Source organism: Lissotriton vulgaris, chromosome 12 (assembly GCF_964263255.1).
Source record: "Lissotriton vulgaris chromosome 12, aLisVul1.2, whole genome shotgun sequence".
In the NCBI taxonomy this organism is placed as follows: domain Eukaryota; kingdom Metazoa; phylum Chordata; class Amphibia; order Caudata; family Salamandridae; genus Lissotriton; species Lissotriton vulgaris.
In genome coordinates, this window is record NC_141700.1 from 572,325,358 (window position 1) to 572,344,882 (window position 19,525).

Genomic DNA, 19,525 nt, shown 5'->3' on the forward strand with positions numbered 1-19,525 from the left:
AAATTACGCCATCTTAACTCGCGTAGTTTGGGATATTTGGCGTTATGTTTGTTCTGCAAAATTCTTGAAGTTTTGCCATTATGCTACTTTGCACAATTACATGTCATTTGATGTAAAAATTTACTACAAACGTACAGCAACAAAAGTAAGCGAACAGCTTTTGTTCATGGTTCTTTTCGTTTTTTGCCCTTTTTTAGCGCAAAATGCGTTCTCATGCCAAAAATTAACCACTAAAGGGTTAATTTCCAATTCGCATAATTACACATCATTTCATGTTCTCTTGACCAAAATTTCATGCAATTATGCAAAAGCAAATAATGTAAATTTCACATGTCGCTTGTGCTTATTGGAAAGCAGTTCTGTTGTGCTTAGAGGCCTCTGGTGATGGCGCGTATAAGAAATGCTTATTAACATTGCATAACATAACATTTCCTTGTGCAGCTGTACTGACATCTTTATATACCATAGCTGGAACTCAACTTCACTTGATGGGTGGGACTCAGGGCCAGACTGGCTGTATCCGGCATCAGGTGTTTGCCTGTGAGGCTGGAAGGGTACGGTTGGTTTTGGAGCGGTGGAGGCCGGTTTTGTTACTGGGGCTGGTTTTGCAGCAATGCTGAAATATCGGCAGCCAGTAATAAACATAGAAGTGCTGTGGGCCTGTTTTTATCAAGCAGCAGTGCTTCATGAGACCCCCCCCTCCAACCACACCACATCCCACCCCACCCCCCAACCTGGGGGTCAGTCCGACAAAACTGCCAGGGCTGTTTTGATTTCCTAGTCCAGCCCTAGTGGGACTGAAGGAGACATGAGGTCTCTGGTAACTGACATGACATTTCTATGTAAAAAATTACCATGAGTTTCCTGAGTTCGGACACAACCACACACACTCATGGTGAGCTGGAATAGTTTATGCCCAAAATTTGGAGTAAGTCTGCCCCGCATGGGAGGATTTGGCAATTTTCGAGCCAAGTATTGAAGATGCTATGGTGTTAGGTCTTGGTACATCCCTTCTTGTGCAAAATACCGTCAACCAGACAGCCCATGTTTGGGTAACTGCCTGGATTCACTGAGACGATGTCAGCAAAGCTTCCCTAATTGACTTTCTCCATTGATTAGCTCACCCCTCTCCCTCCTCGTGTACCAAGTGCTTTATTTGCAAAAGAATAAGTGCAGGAGCTCTCGCCTGGAGGCGACTGCCACTTGCTCCATACATTGCCCCTACTATGCTGCCAATGACAACACAACTACTAATCATCACACTCCTACAAGTGTGACAATTCATACTCTTTCAGGCCCCCAAAGCTATAAGAATGGCTTGGGCAGCAGTTAATAGTAATTTTTAATGTATATTGAATTAATAATTACCTGCTGTTACGGTCATCTCTAAATTAGCAAGACAGCACCACCTTGTGGCAGACTGTCATCCGCGCCGGTGTTGCCAAGTAAGTGCTGGTGCCGAGCACCGGAAAGCACCGGCTCAAATTAAGCACTGCAGGCTGTATCTCATGGTGACTACTGGAAGAAATACTGATGTTGTGTTAGATAAAAACTCCTGTGATACAGTCTTCCACTAAGCAAGCTTTGGAAGAGAAACATTTTGACCCACTACTTGTTCCCCTTCAATCTCTACGTCTAGGGCTTTAGCAGTTACCACCAAAACCCCGGAATAGCAGTTAAATCCCAGCCCAACCCAATCAACCATCACAATAAAACTATACAAGCAACTTAAACATCCCACAGCGCCACCAGCTGGCTCTACTTATTGCTGAAGTTGCTTTGCTAGTCTACATGCAGGACAGGCCTTGTACCAAACAGCAGGTCGTCACACCCTAACCACCCATGTTCAATATGTGTTGGTGCAAGAAATCTTTTTTGTGCTAAATTTGTTCCAGAAAGTAATATGAGCAAGGGCACTGTCAGGAGGGCACTGCTGCTTGCACCACCCATTGCCCTGCCAGCGCTGCCAATGAAAGTACCAACACAACTACTAACCATCACACTCCTTCAAGTGTGACAATTCAGAATATTTCAGGCCACCCAAAGCTACAACAGCAGATTGGGTGGAAATATTCAATCATTTGTATTGTATATTTATTTATTAAACAAGTTTTGTTGTGCTCACCTCTACATCTGACAAACATGACTGCCATGTGACAGTCTGTCATAAGCGTCAATGTTGACAATTAGGTGCCGAGCACTGGAAATCACCGGCTCAAAATAAGCACTGTATATGTTTAGCATCAACACATGTTCAGACAGTCTATGTTTGTGCATTAGATGTTAATGAGTGCAAGGTTTATTTAGCATAAGTGGAAAAGGACTGAACTTCAGGCATCAGAATGAACTTATTTTTCCTGCTTCAATGGGTATTCTGCAGTCTGGAGGGCTGGAGCACTAGGTTTGAAATCCCTGGCCCGAAACTGGTGCCTTTGCCACTTTCTTCAGCTCCTTGAGGTTAATTGCAGCAGACACTGGAGGTTTCAAGAGACAGAAAGGGAGGGGAGGGGAAGGTAGACAGAAATCAATCAGAGAGGGAGAAGAGGAGAGAAGGAGAGAGAATGGATAGATGGGAAGAGAGCGAAAGCTGGAGAAGAGGAAGGAAGCATGGCCAGTTTAAACATTTTGTCCAGGGCTGTTTTTGGATCCCTGGGTCAACCCAGGGTGAGGGAGAGAAAGTGGCAAAGAAGGAAACACGAATGAGAGCAAGCGACAGCAGAAAAAGAGAATATGGTATGAAAAGAGATGATAATAACAGAGGTAGAAAATGGAGAGAAAACGTAAAACAACAAAAAAGAAGAAGTAAAGATCAGTTAGCTAATATGGTTGAGAGATAAAATGCAAGAGAAAAAAAAACAGTGGATGGAACTAGACATGTTCAACTGAAAATAATAGAGTAAAAGGTTAACAAAGAAAGGGTAAAATCACAAGCTATATAAAAAGGGTACATGAGCTGAAAGGAGATGCTGCAGAGAAAAAACATAGGCTGAAAAAATGATGGGGCAGAGAGCGCAAAAATCAAACGTTTAAAGGAAACTTCTTTAAGACTACTCAGACTCTGTATGTTGCAGGCTACAATGTAAGGGAGAAGAACAATGTTTCTATTGCAGAGTCCTGTGTATAGTCTGCAGGTCACTGGCTCAAAGGCCAGTGAGATAGTACAGTGGGTTAATATACTGACTGCATAGGTTTGTCTATCACTCATCCAACACATTGTAGGAAAATCGTTCGTACACGGACTTACTGCAGAGGTAAGTGTTTTTCACGCCGGTCGCGGCCTGTAAACCCTTTCGGAAAGCTCAGTGGGATCCTGCACCTACTGCATAAGTACTCTGATGATTGATCGAGTCAAGTACACCCACTCCAGGGTCCAGGTGTGTCAGAGGGTTGAGTTCTAATCATATGACCCCTTCAGCACTTCACTGACAGCGTGAGATTGGTATAAAGGAACGCCTGTGATTGAAAGGAAGGCATTTAAAGAGAATTACATTGAAATATGTAGTCCTATGGTAAACTAATGTTGCACCAAAGGTCATCTGAAACCGCTGACTCGTTGGTTTGGGTAGGACGAAGACTAGTTGGCATAGGGCTGGTCCATGGCTAGGGAGGCACAATGGGTGAAAAAACGATGGAACTAGAATGCGTTCTAAGCAATCGCTGGTGGCTGAGATTAGTTTAAGCATTCATTCCCACGCTCTGTTGTTCGTTTCAGTTAATAACAACCAGTGTATGAAATGGAAAAATGGAAGTGCGGGTACTCTGTGACAGAGTATTTGTCTGTTTACGAGAAGTGCTGGTACTGTCCAATTAAAAGTATTTATTTTCTTTTAGTCCCGGTACTCTCCCTCTAAAATAAAAAAGTGTCTGTACTCAGTAACGGCCAATTTAAAACACTGTCTGTAACAGGGGCGTGGCTACCATGGCGCAGCAGGTGCAGTGGCACCGGGGCCCATAGCCCCGAGGGGTACATTGATATCTAACAATGCTGTATTGTACTAACCCAACAGCAGTCAAAGGTGCAATATTCTTTGCTTGCACTGGGGCCATGCAATCCTTGCTACGCTACTGAGCCCCGTCAGCATACAGGGTTTCTGGACATAATGGGGCAGCTAAAACGATGAGATTACAGGTGAAGAAGAGTCAAGCTGGCCTGCAAAGTAATCGCCCGTAAGATAAACCACCATATTACATAACCTTGTATGTAATAAACCTGCAGCATTTTTCCCAATACAAAATCTGTGTGGTGTGTACTTATTTGCATGCATACTATGTGCTTGGGGTGGGGAGTGTTGCCATGATGGCACTATGCGGCTGCCCGAGGCCATCGCAGGAGGCCACTCAAGAGGGCAGCCCTCTAGTGGCATCGGGCCCCCCACACCCTCCTTCCTCCTGAGGCGGCAGAGACTCTGGGGGAGTCTCCTTCCTGGGCGTGGGCAGGGCTGCTTCATGTCAGGTGCGCGAGGCGGGCTGAGGGGTATACAGGTCCCCCTCACCCTACTTACGACCTCTTCGTCGTGCCGGACATGCCGCAGTCGCTGCCTCGTTGGACACTCCGTCTAACACCCTACAGTTTACCAGGTGTGGCTGGTGCTAGGAAGTATGGTGAGAATGTTGTAATCTTGTACTTTTTTCATTGCAGGCGGAGGGCTGTAGTCGAAGTCCGGGGCCCTCTGGCAGAGGCTGCAGTACAGATGCTACCTGCTGATGAATAGAACGGAGATCTTTAGTCAGGGCATACAGATAATCAATCAGCATAGGATATTCCATATCAGAAAAGGATCGTGGTCTGGGCACCCCCCATATATTAGCGGGCTGGCCGAATGTTATCTCGTAAGGAGAAAGGCCGTAGCGAGAATGTGGGGTAACCCGTAGTGACATGAGGGCAGGGGGAAAGGTGTCAGGCCATTTCAACCCTGTGCTTTCTTGAATCTTGGCCATCTTGAGTTTTAAAATCCCGTTGTATTTTTCCACGAGCCCTGCTGATTGTGGATGTCGGGCCGCGTGGAATTTTTGCTTTATTTGTAAACCATCACAAATATGCTTAAAAGGGCCCCATGGAAGTGTCCCCCATTGTCTGACCAGACAAACGGGGCAAACCGTATTGAGGCACAAACTCCTTGAGAAGGGCTTTTGCTGTGGCCAGAGCAGTATTCTCCTTGGTAGGGTAGGCCTCAACCCATTTGCTAAAGGCACAGACTACTACCAAAACGTATTTCAAATTATTAACACGCTACATGTGGATGTAGTCCATCTGGAGTACTTCAAAAGGTAACGTTGGAGGTGCAAAGTTCCCACTCAGGACATTTTCTCCCTTCCCCGGATTTTGTTGCAAGCAGACCATGCAGTATTGGACTAACCGGACAGCCGTCCTTTGTATGTTAGGGTTGTTCCATACTGGGTCTAGGAGTCCACAAATACCTTTGGCCCCTACATGGGCAGGGCCATGGGCCATAGTTACAACGGCCTGTACTAATACATTGGGTAGTAACCACCTCTGTTTTTCTGCCAGATCAACCCAACAGTTGTTCTCGTCCAGTCTCCCTACTTCCTTTTCCCATTTCTCTAATTCTGCAGGAGTGGCTTCCTTCTGTAATTCTCTCACACTTTCCATAGTATTATCAAACAATTCAGATTCCTCCACCCACCTTGCGGAGGACGTCACAAACATAGCTGACATTGGGGATTGAGCTGTCTGCTTGGCCACCTGATCTGCGAAAGCTTTCCCTTCCCCCCCTTCGTCCACTATTGCCTTGTGTGCACTACATTTGATGATGGCTAATTTCTTGGGCAGAGTGAGGGCATCCAACAACCGTAATACCAGGGGACCGTTCAGTATTCTCTGGCCATGGGAAGTAAGGAAACCCCGCTCCCTCCACAGCCGCATAAAACTATGGGCCACGCCGAACGCGTATTGGCTGTCTGTATAGATGTTAACTTCGAGTCCTTCACTCAATTCACAGGCTCGTAGTAAAGCCACTAGTTCAGCAGCTTGGGCTGACCGGTGGGGTACTCGAAATGTTTCGACTACTGTCTTCAAAGTCGTAATTGCATATGCAGCTGTTGTTGTTCCATCTGCTAATTTAAAACAGGACCCATCCACATATAACTCCCCCTGAGGGTCAGATAGAGGAATGTCGGTGAGGTAAATTCTTCCTTTTGTTTCTTCCTCGGTACGGTAAATGCAATCATGTGTATCATTGGTAGTTTCACTCGAAGGGAGTGGTAGCAGTGTAGCTGGATTTAGTGTTGCACATCGTGTGATCGTGATGTGCGGTGCAAACAATGTCAATTCATACCCAGTGAGGCATGCACTTGTGAGATGCTGTGGTTTTTTTTTATTTAGCAATGTGTCCACAGCATGCGGCACCATCACTGTCAGATTAGAATTTAGAACGAGTCCTTCCGACTGCCGGATGGCCACCGCAACAGCTGCTGTGGCCCTCAGACAGCTAGGAAGAGCTCTGGCGACATTATCCAATGTTGCTGACAAATAAGCACAAGGTCTTTGCTTACCACCAAATTCCTGCATTAACACTGAGAGTGAACAACCGTCGACCTCATGCACATATAGTACAAAAGGTTTATGGTAGTCAGGAGTGCCCAAGACAGGAGCAGAACATAAAGCAGTTTTTAAAGAGTCAAAAAAGTGCTGACATTCATCCGTCCAGGGGAGGGGTTCATGCACGTCCTTAGTAGTCAGATGCAACAAGGGTTTAGCGAGAAGAGAAAAATTAGGTATCCATTGGCGACAGTAAGAAGTGATGCCAAGAAAAGCACGAACTTCGCGCTGCGTGCAAGGAACAGACATATTAGAGATGGTAGTAATACGTTCAGGGGTTAGACGCCTACCCTCCTTCGACAGTAGATGACCTAGGTAGGTTACCTCCTGTCGACAGTATTGGAACTTAGACAAGGACACCTTATTCCCTTTTGCTGCCAAATGGTGTAATAGTTTAGCAGTGGCAGCCTTGCAGCCTTCTTCTGTGTCCGAAGCGATTAGCAGGTCATCCACATATTGCAACAGTACGTTGCCTTCTGGCAAGGCCAGGTCGTCCAACAGAGCCTTAAGGGCTTGGCTATAGATGCTTGAACTTTCAGTATAGCCTTGAGGTGCGCGACAGAAGCGGAAGCTTTGGCCAGATAACGAGAATCCGAAGATCTGTCTGCTATCGGGATGGATAGGGATGCTGAAGAAAGCATTCTTCAGGTCTATGACCGAAAAATACTGGGCAGTTGGTGGAATCATCGGGAGGATAGTGGTGATGTCCGTCACCACAGGATACTGTGGTACAACAATCTTATTAACGGCTCTAAGATCAATCACAAAACGGTAGGCATCACCATGTCCATGTGTACCGGAATCAGAATTCTTTTTCAAAATCGAGAGTATTGGGCTATTACAAATATTGGCAGCAGTTTCTTCCACTACCCCTTTGTCAATGAGGTCTTGAATAATGGACAGCAGAGCCCGTTCACCGGCTGGAGCAATTTTATACTGCGGGATGCGTGGTAACTTTGCGCCATTCTTTAACGTAATATGAACCGGGGGAATATCCAACTTACCCACGTCCGCATCCCCGGTCGCCCATAAGGCTGCGGGAATGCCATCAAACTCGGGGGGAAGAGGTTCGTTTTTAGCAAAACATTGTTTCATGCAGTCAGTGTGGGGTTGTATCGTTAAATAAACCCCATCAGCGGAGCAGTGTATTTTGGCATTCAACTTTTTCAGCATATCCAAGCCCAGCAAATTCTCCCCACAATGCGAAGTTAGCAGAAAAGGCGTTTTTAACAGTTGCGGGACCGATCGTACAGGGGAGGGGTTTTGAGATGGGACTGACAACCGGGACTCCCGAGAATCCCACGGAAACATTATTTTGCCTGGACAGAGCCACCCCTGGAACCAATGATCGAGCAACTGAACTATTCGTTGCTACCGTGTAAATTAGGAAATTCTCAGAAGTCCCCATCAATTCCCCTTTTACATAAGGTCCCTGTTGATTGACCGGGATCGACACTTGGCCCCTACTCTGTCCCTGGCTGTCCTATTCGTGGACATACACATCCTGATCCTCAAATGCATAATCATCATGATAATATTGCCTGCCTTGCTGACCATCGAAATGATTTTGTTCAGACTTGCCTGATCCTTCCTCTCTGCGCATATCACTCCGATCGAGGCCGCCTCATCCTCGTCCCCGCCCTCGGACTGCACCATTCTGGGCAAGCAACAACGGACACTGCGCTTTCCAATGTCCTTCCTCTTTACAATATGAACATTGGTTTATCCCTACCGTCAGAGCCCCGCCCGTGCCTCGGCCTGTTCCCGCCCCTCTGGACATGGGCCCTCTGGCCCCTCTCCCCCCTCCTTGTCCTCGGACAACTTGCTGAAGCAGCACCCGAGTTTTGAGGTCTTTGGCCTTTTTCTCTACTTTATCCTTGCTTTCGTTTTCTTTATGTTCGTAGTACTGAGCCATACTCAAAATTACAGAAGGGGTGGAGGTAGTCCAGGTACTTTCTGCAGCCTGTAACCACGCAGAAATTTCCGGGGCCAAGTTGGTAACAAATCTGTTCACGAACAACCTAATTCCACCTTCTGTAGCCAAATCCTGTCCACTAAAGTCTATAAAGACTCCCTCGAATCTAGTGAAGAAGTCGGATACACTTTCATCCTTTTTCTGCCTACAAGCTGTCAGTTTATCCCAGTCAACCTTTCGAGGAGGGATCAAGGTATGCATATAGGCTATTATTTTTGCTGGCAAGGAAGTTATTTCATTCCTAGGCTTATCTCCGGGTTTACGATCTCAGTCCCAACCTTTCAGTTCATCCCAAGTCCCCCCTAATTCAGCATGATCAGCGTTGTGCACCTGTCGCCATATATCAACAGGGACTAGTAACCCAAAGAATAATTCGACATCTGCCAGGGTCATTACGACAGAGGCCGCAGCCTCGGTCAGTTCCTTATAGTAGGCGGTGGGATTCTTACGGGGGTCAGGTAGTTGGGATTTTAGAGCAAGAACTTTGCTTCTTTTCCACGGCGTGTATACCCATTGCTCCTGGAACCGGGCATCTACTCGAACCAGTGTTACTTGGTTGGCAGCATCGCGTACTTCTGGAATTTCGGGATGGTAAATAGGGTGTACCTCTCGCATGGGATGTTGAGAAGTCCAGATGGGACTCTTTAAAAACATCCTGCCTCGATATTTAACCAAGGTGTCTACGTTCTTATATACCTCCTGTAGATCCGTGTTGAATTTATGGGCCCAATCTTGGATGTTATATAGTATCTGAGGGGCACGTCCATCTCGGAAGCTGACTTCCCAAGTTCCTATGAGGAAATTGGACATTTGGTACAACGCGTGTTGCTGCATCACCGGCTCTAGATCCTTTAGAGTACTCCATATGTCGGCTACAGTATATACATTATTCCGCATCCATTGGGCGGCCTGATCTGCTAATGCTTCCTTTTCGCCATACTCCACAGATACTCTAGGAATAGTCGTTTGCCGTCCAAACCTCCCGGTTCCCCTTTTGGTGTATGTCCCGATTCTCCGGGCGTTGTGCCGGCTGACTGGGAAGTCCATACGGGGCTCAGGACATTTAACAGTGCGTGGGGTGACTCCAGGGTATGCTTGGGGTCAGGGACGAGAGTGGCCAGGTCTCTCACTGAGGTAGATGGGGCACCGACATTACCCTGAAGGGTGAGAGGCCTGCGTTCCTCCGGTGCGGAGGCTTGGGGCGCAGCCACCACTTGAAAGGGTACCGCAGGGTATATGCGCTGTGGAGCATACGGTGGGGGAGGTCTTTTGTCTAACAGATCCTCTACCTCATATTATGTCTCATTTCGTGTTACATAACTCTTATCCACCTGCAACCTAAACTGTCTATCTGCGTACTCAATATTTTTCTCTGTCTTATTCTTGTCATGTGCAATGGCTTTCTGAGTTACAGTTTGCCCTTGCAGTATTTTTAGAAGTTTTTCGGACCGAATGCCTCTCCTCTTTGCCTCTTTCTGCCATTTGTTAAGGGTGTCAAACATAGCCTGTCTACTGCGTTTAACAAAGAGACACTCTTGTAAATACTGAATCTTTTTCTGTTCGAAAGACACAGTTTTCGGCCACTGTAGTTCCACATTATCTTTGGTGTACATGTGCCATAAGGTATTGAAAAGAAGGGGACCTATCCCGTGCTTGGAATACATATCATGGCTGGGTGTTCCTTCCGGAGGGGCTGGCTGTCTTTCGTCCAACCTCGTGCTCCCTCGGTGAACGCAGCCAAAGCATAATTTACTAAAACACGGCATTGCCCTTTTCTACCTAATCTGAGCTGGAAAAGAATCGAGGATTATTGTTCATGACACAGAAGAATCAATGATCATTAATCATATCACTCTCATACACATGGCCATTTTTTCATTCAAAGTCATTCTTTCATTGAAAAACAAATCTTCAAGTTGACAACAAACCTTCAATTTGACATAAGCAAACTGAAACACAGATATTTGCAAACAAGAGGTGGAGCCCGTCGACTCCCACCTATGGAGAACTCTTTCCAAATTTTCAAAGCTGCAAAACGTCTTCTTATAACAGTCTTGTCCTTAGACTGCCTAGAGATAGCCACACAGGTTTCTAAACCACAGACCGACCTACGGGCCATCCGACAGCATTCATGGTTCACCTCCCGAACTATTCTGGCTAAGCCCGCTTTTTCAAGCGCCGCTCCAGATCTGTCCGGGTGCTACCCAATCTCAACTGCCGGCGTTCCCGAGAGCAGTCCGGCCGAGTGAAAAACGCAGTTCCCACAAAGGCGTCAAGTCTCTATCTCTAGTTATCCCTCACAGACCAAAATCAGAGGCATGTGCACGTGCAATGTCAATGTTGCCCCGTCAGCCCCCCTATTTCCAATGTTTCTCTGTGACCACAGGTCACCAAATGCCAAGTTCCAAGTCCAAAATTGCAAAAACGTTATCCAACACAAAACGAGACAAGACACCCACCTGGTGCATGCAGGTCAGATTGTACGTTCTTCACTGCCAACTCCTGCTAAGGCCAACGTGGCTTGTTCTCGGGTTACCTCCGAAGGACTCCGGCGTGGGGCCACTAGCAGCTGGGGTTCTCGCGATCGGGAGAGCGGTGCTGACCCCGAATTCTTTTTGGTCTATTCTTCAACCCCCCCGATCAAGATCACCCCTTTCAATGTCCCGCTTCTCTTCTGATTACAGAGGGACGACCCCAACGCGGAGTCCCGGCGGAGTCGCAAACTGATGTACCTGAAAATATTTACCACCTCCCAATTAGAGTTATATTCACAACCAATCCCATTCCCATTCCCAATAATCAGTCGGTTGGCAGTGCAGAAGGTCCAATCGTTTATTATAACAAACAAAACTCTGCCAGAGGAGCTCCTTGCGACCTAACCCCACGAGGTCCGCCAAGAAGACTCCTGGCACATTATCAGAACATCACATATATACAGTTACATTGCCAAAACCGTTACCTAAGATGGAAAAATACAAGTTGGCACAGGTTGGTGCAGAAGGAAAGACCATATATGGGAGACAAAGCGCTCTTGGTTTAGCTCATCCTAGATTAGCAAGGTCGTTCGGGTGACTCCCTTCTGCTAACTCCGAGAGAGTCCGCCCGCACCCCCCCGGAATGTGCCTATGGGGCCTCCTCCTGCTACCTATAACCTTGACAGGCCTAACGAGCTGAGACAGCAGTATTGCAACAGTTGGGCTATTTCTCAGGGGAACGACTTCGGTGTAATAATTGAATAAGGTCTGCTAATGTAGGGCTTCGAGCAAGGCCACAAAATGGCGTTGGTCAAGTCAAGCAAGTGTAAACGTGCAAAGCAGTGTATGTTAAAACCCTATGTTACTGCAATTCGGTGTATGCTAGTGTTTGCGTACTTTGCGGTAAGTAATCTAGATACATCATGCTAATTCTAAATAATCGATTATATGCTTTACATAACCGGAAATCAATTCCGGTTCCTCATTGGAAGCAAATGGGTACAGAAGGGTACCTCTGCAAGGCACATAGGGGTGCCAGAGCCAGATCTCAGGAGCCTCATGGGAGGTTCCTGGAAACCGTGTTGACGTCCCGTTAGTTCTTCGGGCAGTTGTGGGCCTGAACAACCGGGGGCTTGCCTTGCTACGCTCCGCCCTGAAAGGGGCGTGAGTAAGAAGGGACCAGGTGTCACGTCATCCGGGAGGAGGATCACCAGTAGGGGCAGCACAGATGGGGTTAGCCCCAGTGCTGCTCGACTCATCAGGCGGGCAGGTAGCGAGAATGCTGCCTGCCCTTGGATCGCCCGTAAAATAACCCACCATATTACATAACGTTGTATGTAATAAACCTGCAGCATTTTTCCCAATACAAAATCTGTGTGGTGTGTACTTATTTGCATGCATACTATGTGCTTGGGGGTTGGGAGTGTTGCCATGAGGGTACTAATGAAGATATAACAAGGTCTATGAAAGATGGATGGCTAGGATATCAGAGTTCGATCATATTGCGTTTTGTTATGTTTATTATCTGTATGGTGCTTTATGACACCCAAGGTGGCTTCAAAGTGCTGTGGGGTGTGGTCTGGTGAAGTGAATGCAAAACATGTAGCTGGAGAACGAAAAGGAGAAAATAAGACAAGGCAACGCGGGGGTGGCTTGTGGGTGGAGTATTTTCCGCAATACATTTGTCTAGTGCTGCCTTAGACTGTGAGTGGTACAAGCAGCTCACAGTCCACGCTGCCTTTTTACTGTGCCAGTTTTGCAAACTCTCGAGGAGGAGCTCGCGCCTTCTCTGCGGTTACTTGCACCCACTCTCTAGAACGCCTTCCTGCTTCTCCTGCGTCAAATTGAACGTCATGACGCATATTGGAGAGCACGGAAGTCTCCCTGATAGCCTCAGCTCTCGGGGCCACAACCATATGCTTTATTAACATTCATTCATTCATTCATTCACAACATGCTTCCTGGTGCAATAGTGCCCTTACACCTAACGGGAACGCCTTCCTGGTTTATTTTACACAATTCATTCTGAATCATTATTTTCCTTCTGGCTACATATTTCACAGGAACCATTTATACATTAAAATCATGCAACCTCCCAGCTTCCTTTTTCCGAGCATTAAGCATATAATCTGCACCTTCAGTCTCTCCCTGCCAGGGTTTTGGGCAAACATGGGGTTCCTACGGACCACCCGTGCTTGTGTGCAGGTGGCTAGCCAGGCGCCAACCGCGGCTAATGTTTGAACATCCATGTATGTTCTGTGGTGTAGTGTGTACGTCCCGGAGACCGGCTGTGACTACTGCACCATGTGGCGGGAAACGCTGCCAGGCAGCGGGAGAATGAAGGGGCGAATAGGCCTTCATCCCAGGGTCTCAGAGTCTGAAGGATAAAGTATATGGTAAGAGGATCTTTTTAGGCAATTATCTGATTTTCAGGATAATCACTGGATTTGTAAATGATTTGCTCGCACACAAACTGTATGTAAATGTATTTATCTAGTCCTTATGAAAGCACGCCAGATACCATGCTGCAGAAGGCAACCCATGGCCAATCCTCATTCCTGTAGTTCTGAAACTAAAATATTACACACACACACACACACACACACACCCACACACATTATTAAGCTTAAAGCATATGGGCAATAATATTTTAATTGAAAAACACAAAACACAATTCGGTGTATGAGAGTGCAGGTACAGAGCTTAGTGATAAATGTGGCGCACTTTAAAGGCTGTGCAGAAGTTCCAGAGTTATTTTTCCTGCTGTGCAGTGTTTGGGGTGTGTCTGTGAAACTGCTCACTACAGAGACGCCTGGTTATGTTTAAACCGGCTTCCGAAGATACGAACAGTATTGCAGGGTCAACAATTGTTTCAACACTTCTTGAAGTTTTCTGGAGCCTTAATCAGGTCAAGAGGAATGCACAGGTGTCTGATAATATTCTGATATTTTTTATATCTATGTCTTTTAATAACTTCTCTTGGTGGCAGAAGCCAGTTAATACTAATGAACTTTACATTATGGGAAAGAACTTTTACATATGTATTATTTTTAATGAGTTCACCAAGTCGTGACTATCGGTTAATTCACTAATAATAGAAGAAATATTAGATCTCAAAGTGACAATCTACCTACTTTTAATGTATCCGATTACGGACATAGAATTTTAGATGATTTGACATGGTTTGTGCATAATGTGTTATGTGTGTAATGATTTTTGATTATGCCCATGTCTTTTATGTACTTTACGTATTTGTTACACTACTTATATTTATAGTTGTGAAACTGAATAACCTTTGTTGACTCTCTAACTGACACTCTACCACAAAATGTTAGTCCTCCACCACCAAGCCTACAAGAAAAACTCTGATGACCAAGCTGCGAAGGCACGAGAACGAAAATGTATCAACTTGGTGTAAAAACCAGTTTCTATGTGTATGTTCATATTGCCTCGGTTGTCAGGCTCCTAACCACACGTACAGATGAAGGAAGGTTGAAAGGGAGGGTGCTGTCTATCACAAGGCACCATGCAGAGGTTCCCAGAGAGCACAAGAGAGGCATTCATCTGCCTTGAGCAAAGAGAGAACCCTTCCTGGCAGCCAAGGGCAGGCAGAGGCTTGGGCGATGTGCCCCCATGCGCAGGTCAAAACCACAATTAACTGTGAAGAGGGCAAGTGACCAAACACATGGGGCCTTATGGTAAATTATTGTCCAACCATGATGTGAAAATTGACGATGAAATAGTGCTGGATACTGCTGAGGCATAATAAGGGAGATGGAGAAATATCAAAATGCACTTGTTCCAACTCAAGGCTACAGAAAATTAGACTGCTCTTACATAAAACATTACTAATGCTTACTGTGCATCTTTGCACGCTTTGTTTTTGCTGTACCTTTAACTGAAACAAAGTGAGAATGAGTTTTTTGCTTGACTAGGAAAACACAATCCGCCTGATTCATCAAACAAAATTGCGCTCGCAAAGGGCCAGATTCTGAGAATCTGGCCCTTTGCGAGTGCGATTTTTGCATTTGGGATTCAGCATCCCAAACGCAAAAATCGCTAATTGCGATCTCGCAATTTTGCGAGGAATTACATTTAAGGAATCTCTATTTGAGAGTCCTTAAATGCAATTCATCATCCAATTTTATTTTGCGAATTCGCAATTTCTGGCCGCAATTTACCGCGAGGTCAGACCTCGTAGTAAATTGCGAAAACTCAGAAAAATGCATTTAAATGCATTTTTCTGAGTTGCATGTTACACACACACATGTCCTTTGGACATGTGTGTGTGCAACACCTGTGTAAAATTTCATTTGAGGGGTGCTACAGGGTGTCCTTTGGACACCCCTGGCACCCTTCAAATCGCTATCTTATTTGCGATTAGCTAATTGCTAATCGCAAATAAGGAATACTCCCCATTCATTCCTATGGGCCTTTTGGCCCATAGGAATGATTGGCGAGCTCTCTTCTTTCTCTCTCCTGCTATCCAGGGTCCCCACTCACCTGCTTCCTATCTGCCATTATTGCTGCCTTCCCCCCTAATATTGGCCAATATCTGTGGATTACAATCACCAAAATACTTCAACTTGAATTCAGTTGTTATCTCAGAAGTATTAGTCAAAGTGTAATTGCCATAGTACAGTTGTAGTAACACTGGGATAAACTATTGTGTTCTTATTGGAGCGCGGCATCGGACATGGAGAGTAAGTATTTGTCCACCTTCCTGCCACTGCACGTATGTCTATAGCTTTTGTCCGTACCTCAATATATAGTGGTGTAAGGATGGCACACTAATCGTTTTAATAAATCTAGAGGTTGGTCCGGGGTAAATGTCAGAAGTCATATGGAAGGTTTGAGGGGCGGGATTAGGAGTGTGCCTACACCGCCCACCTACATTACCAACCGTACCCTACACCGATGGTCGACATTTTCACCACCTACATCTTATGCCCTCCAACTCCACCTACATCAACTATATCCTAGTTAAATCCCAACAACCTTTAGCCCAATTCGACACCCACAAGAGCTGCACATCCACATCGCTCTACGCTTGCAATGATACTTTACGTCATTACATCTACCTTGCCTTCTACACAAGCATCTACATTTGCATCTATACCTTCTCTATACTCCTGCATCACCCCACATCATCGACATTCATATACTATGTTTTGATCACCCACATTATACAGAATTATTTTCAATAAATACCACCTCGTGTACTTTCCATTACTGTCACCTGCAACATCACCCTAAGCCTTCCCCATTCCATACACCAAACACTAGACCCTCCCTTCTGCACCACAAACATACACCACACCATGTAGCAACATCTAGACTTTATATTACTTATTGATAAATACTTTTTATAAAGCACAAACTAAACCTAGATTTTATACTAACACTGTAAGTTTGAACAAGCTGTACAATGATAAGAGAACAAAATAAAAGTATGCTGAAGCTAAATGTCCTGAGGAGTTGGTAGAGGTATATTTCAGGAGGAACAATTGGAGGAACAATACCTTTTTGAGTTTCTTCTTGAATAGTTGAAAGTTGGGTAGACTTCTTTTTGATGGGTGATGGAGTGCTGGATACTGGATACATTTGTCCCTACAGCCTGTTTTCTAATCTATTATTTCTGGCAGGCCGGACTTTCCAGTATCCTGGTATCTGAGCTATTGAGGCGCATTGTCTGCCTGAGATGAGCAGTGTTTGGTGAAGGTAGTTAGACAATGCTATGTGAATAGCTGAGAATGCGGCACAAGCAAGCTTGAATTTCCACCTGGCTTTGATTTAACGCAATATTTTGTCCATGCAATTTTTTTAAGTCAATACTTTGCCTAAATATCCCAGGACAGAGTCACTAGCAGCAGCGGATCTTCAATGCACCCCTACCAACCATACGCAAGTGGGACTGCCCAACTAGAAGCCGTACTAGAGCCCCTTCACATATATAACAGGTATCGCGCTGCAGAAGATGCTGCTGAACTAGCACAGTCAGCAACAACAGCATTGCAGGTTTTCCTTACACAGCCATAGCAGCTAGCTGGTGGACACACTGGGTTTCATTTTAAGTCTGGCAGCCAGCTGTGGCCCACCAAGACATCAGACGCTATGTCTTCCGCTGCCCTAGCAGTGAACAGCCCACCAGGTATAGAGATCCCCATCTACCTGGCAGGGATAACTGTGCCTTTAGTAGACCCACCTCTGCGGCAGCTCCATTGAAGGCACTGATCCTTTGCCGAGAAGGTGCCATGGCTGATGTGCCTCATTGGCAAAAAAAAATTTCTTTGAGAACCAACTCACAAAGCAGGAGTTTGTTCCTGCAGGAAGCAAGAACAATTGAACTAACGTGCAGGGAGTTTGGAGTTTTCTCCTTGCCCTTGATGGCTATTGTGCAATTTGACCTTGCTTTTCGGCTAGGTTCATGCTATAGCAATAACACATACATACAATTCAAAACCATGGGCCAACAAATCTTGCACTGTGGTCCCTGGCAGGAAAAACGAGTGCCAGTTGCCCCGCCCAAAGTAGGGCAGGGATACTGCCACCATAGCCCGGCATTCCTGTGGTGACTGAACCACTAGTTCATGAGTTTCTGCCTGGCTAGGGTCCACTGACGGAAACCCAGTGGTTCTCCCGCCTCTAAATGAGACAGAGGGACCAAGCCCTTGGCGGGGCAGAGTACCGCCTGCTGGCATCGCACTTACTCCATCAAACTGTGAAAAGTGAGCGCGAGACGTGCAAACAGTGGAGTGTGATTTGCCTCAGGCAAAGATAATAACACTTTTATTTGATTTGATTTGATTTGATTTTAGGGTTTATATAGCGCTCGAATGCCCATGGGAGACTTGGCGCTTTTTCTAAAGCATTTTTCACCCAAATTTGCTACTTTATAGGGGGAGCCTTTAGAACTTACCTGGACCTTGCCGCCACCGCCTTGAGAGTCATTGAGAGCCCAGCAGGCGCGAAGGAGCGCAAACACCGACGCCGCCACCGCCAAGAGTCCCAGGGCACCGGACTCCGCGCCGCCGCTCCGGGAGACCACAAATCCCGGCAGGCCTCGCGGCGGCGCGTGTGCAGTGACGCGGGACGTCGCGGGTCAGAGGGCGCCAGAGCCCTAGAAAGGAGGGAGAGACCCGGCAAGCGGGGGGAGCCTTTAGAACTTACCTGGACCTTGCCGCCACCGCCTTGAGAGTCATTGAGAGCCCAGCAGGCGCGAAGGAGCGCAAACACCGACGCCGCCACCGCCAAGAGTCCCAGGGCACCGGACTCCGCGCCGCCGCTCCGGGAGACCACAAATCCCGGCAGGCCTCGCGGCGGCGCGTGTGCAGTGACGCGGGACGTCGCGGGTCAGAGGGCGCCAGAGCCCTAGAAAGGAGGGAGAGACCCGGCAAGCGGGGGGAGCCTTTAGAACTTACCTGGACCTTGCCGCCACCGCCTTGAGAGTCATTGAGAGCCCAGCAGGCGCGAAGGAGCGCAAACACCGACGCCGCCACCGCCAAGAGTCCCAGGGCACCGGACTCCGCGCCGCCGCTCCGGGAGACCACAAATCCCGGCAGGCCTCGCGGCGGCGCGTGTGCAGTGACGCGGGACGTCGCGGGTCAGAGGGCGCCAGAGCCCTAGAAAGGAGGGAGAGACCCGGCAAGCGGGGGGAGCCTTTAGAACTTACCTGGACCTTGCCGCCACCGCCTTGAGAGTCATTGAGAGCCCAGCAGGCGCGAAGGAGCGCAAACACCGACGCCGCCACCGCCAAGAGTCCCAGGGCACCGGACTCCGCGCCGCCGCTCCGGGAGACCACAAATCCCGGCAGGCCTCGCGGCGGCGCGTGTGCAGTGACGCGGGACGTCGCGGGTCAGAGGGCGCCAGAGCCCTAGAAAGGAGGGAGAGACCCGGCAAGCGGGGGGAGCCTTTAGAACTTACCTGGACCTTGCCGCCACCGCCTTGAGAGTCATTGAGAGCCCAGCAGGCGCGAAGGAGCGCAAACACCGACGCCGCCACCGCCAAGAGTCCCAGGGCACCGGACTCCGCGCCGCCGCTCCGGGAGACCACAAATCCCGGCAGGCCTCGCGGCGGCGCGTGTGCAGTGACGCGGGACGTCGCGGGTCAGAGGGCGCCAGAGCCCTAGAAAGGAGGGAGAGACCCCGCGTCGCGGGACGCGAGCGGGACGCCGGGCGAAGCCCGGGCCAAGGGCGGGCCCGTTTTAGCCCGTTCGAGACCGAGAGAGACTGGACTGGACCTACCCTCTAACTTTCACCGCTCTAAAAGTGACTAGTGGCAAGGTAAACGCATTGTGCATCTACTGTGTGGCTAGTGTATTGATAGCTAATTAGTGATAGGATCTTGCTATCAAACGTCGTTTTGTCCATCATGTCTAAACAAAAAACGCCTGTCACTCCGGCAAACACCATGCATAACTACTTAGTCCAGGTAGTGACCAAAATTAATAATAACCGGAGGACCTCCCTAGGGATGGGGGATTCACCACCTTGTGCCCAAATTAATCAACTAGAGGTG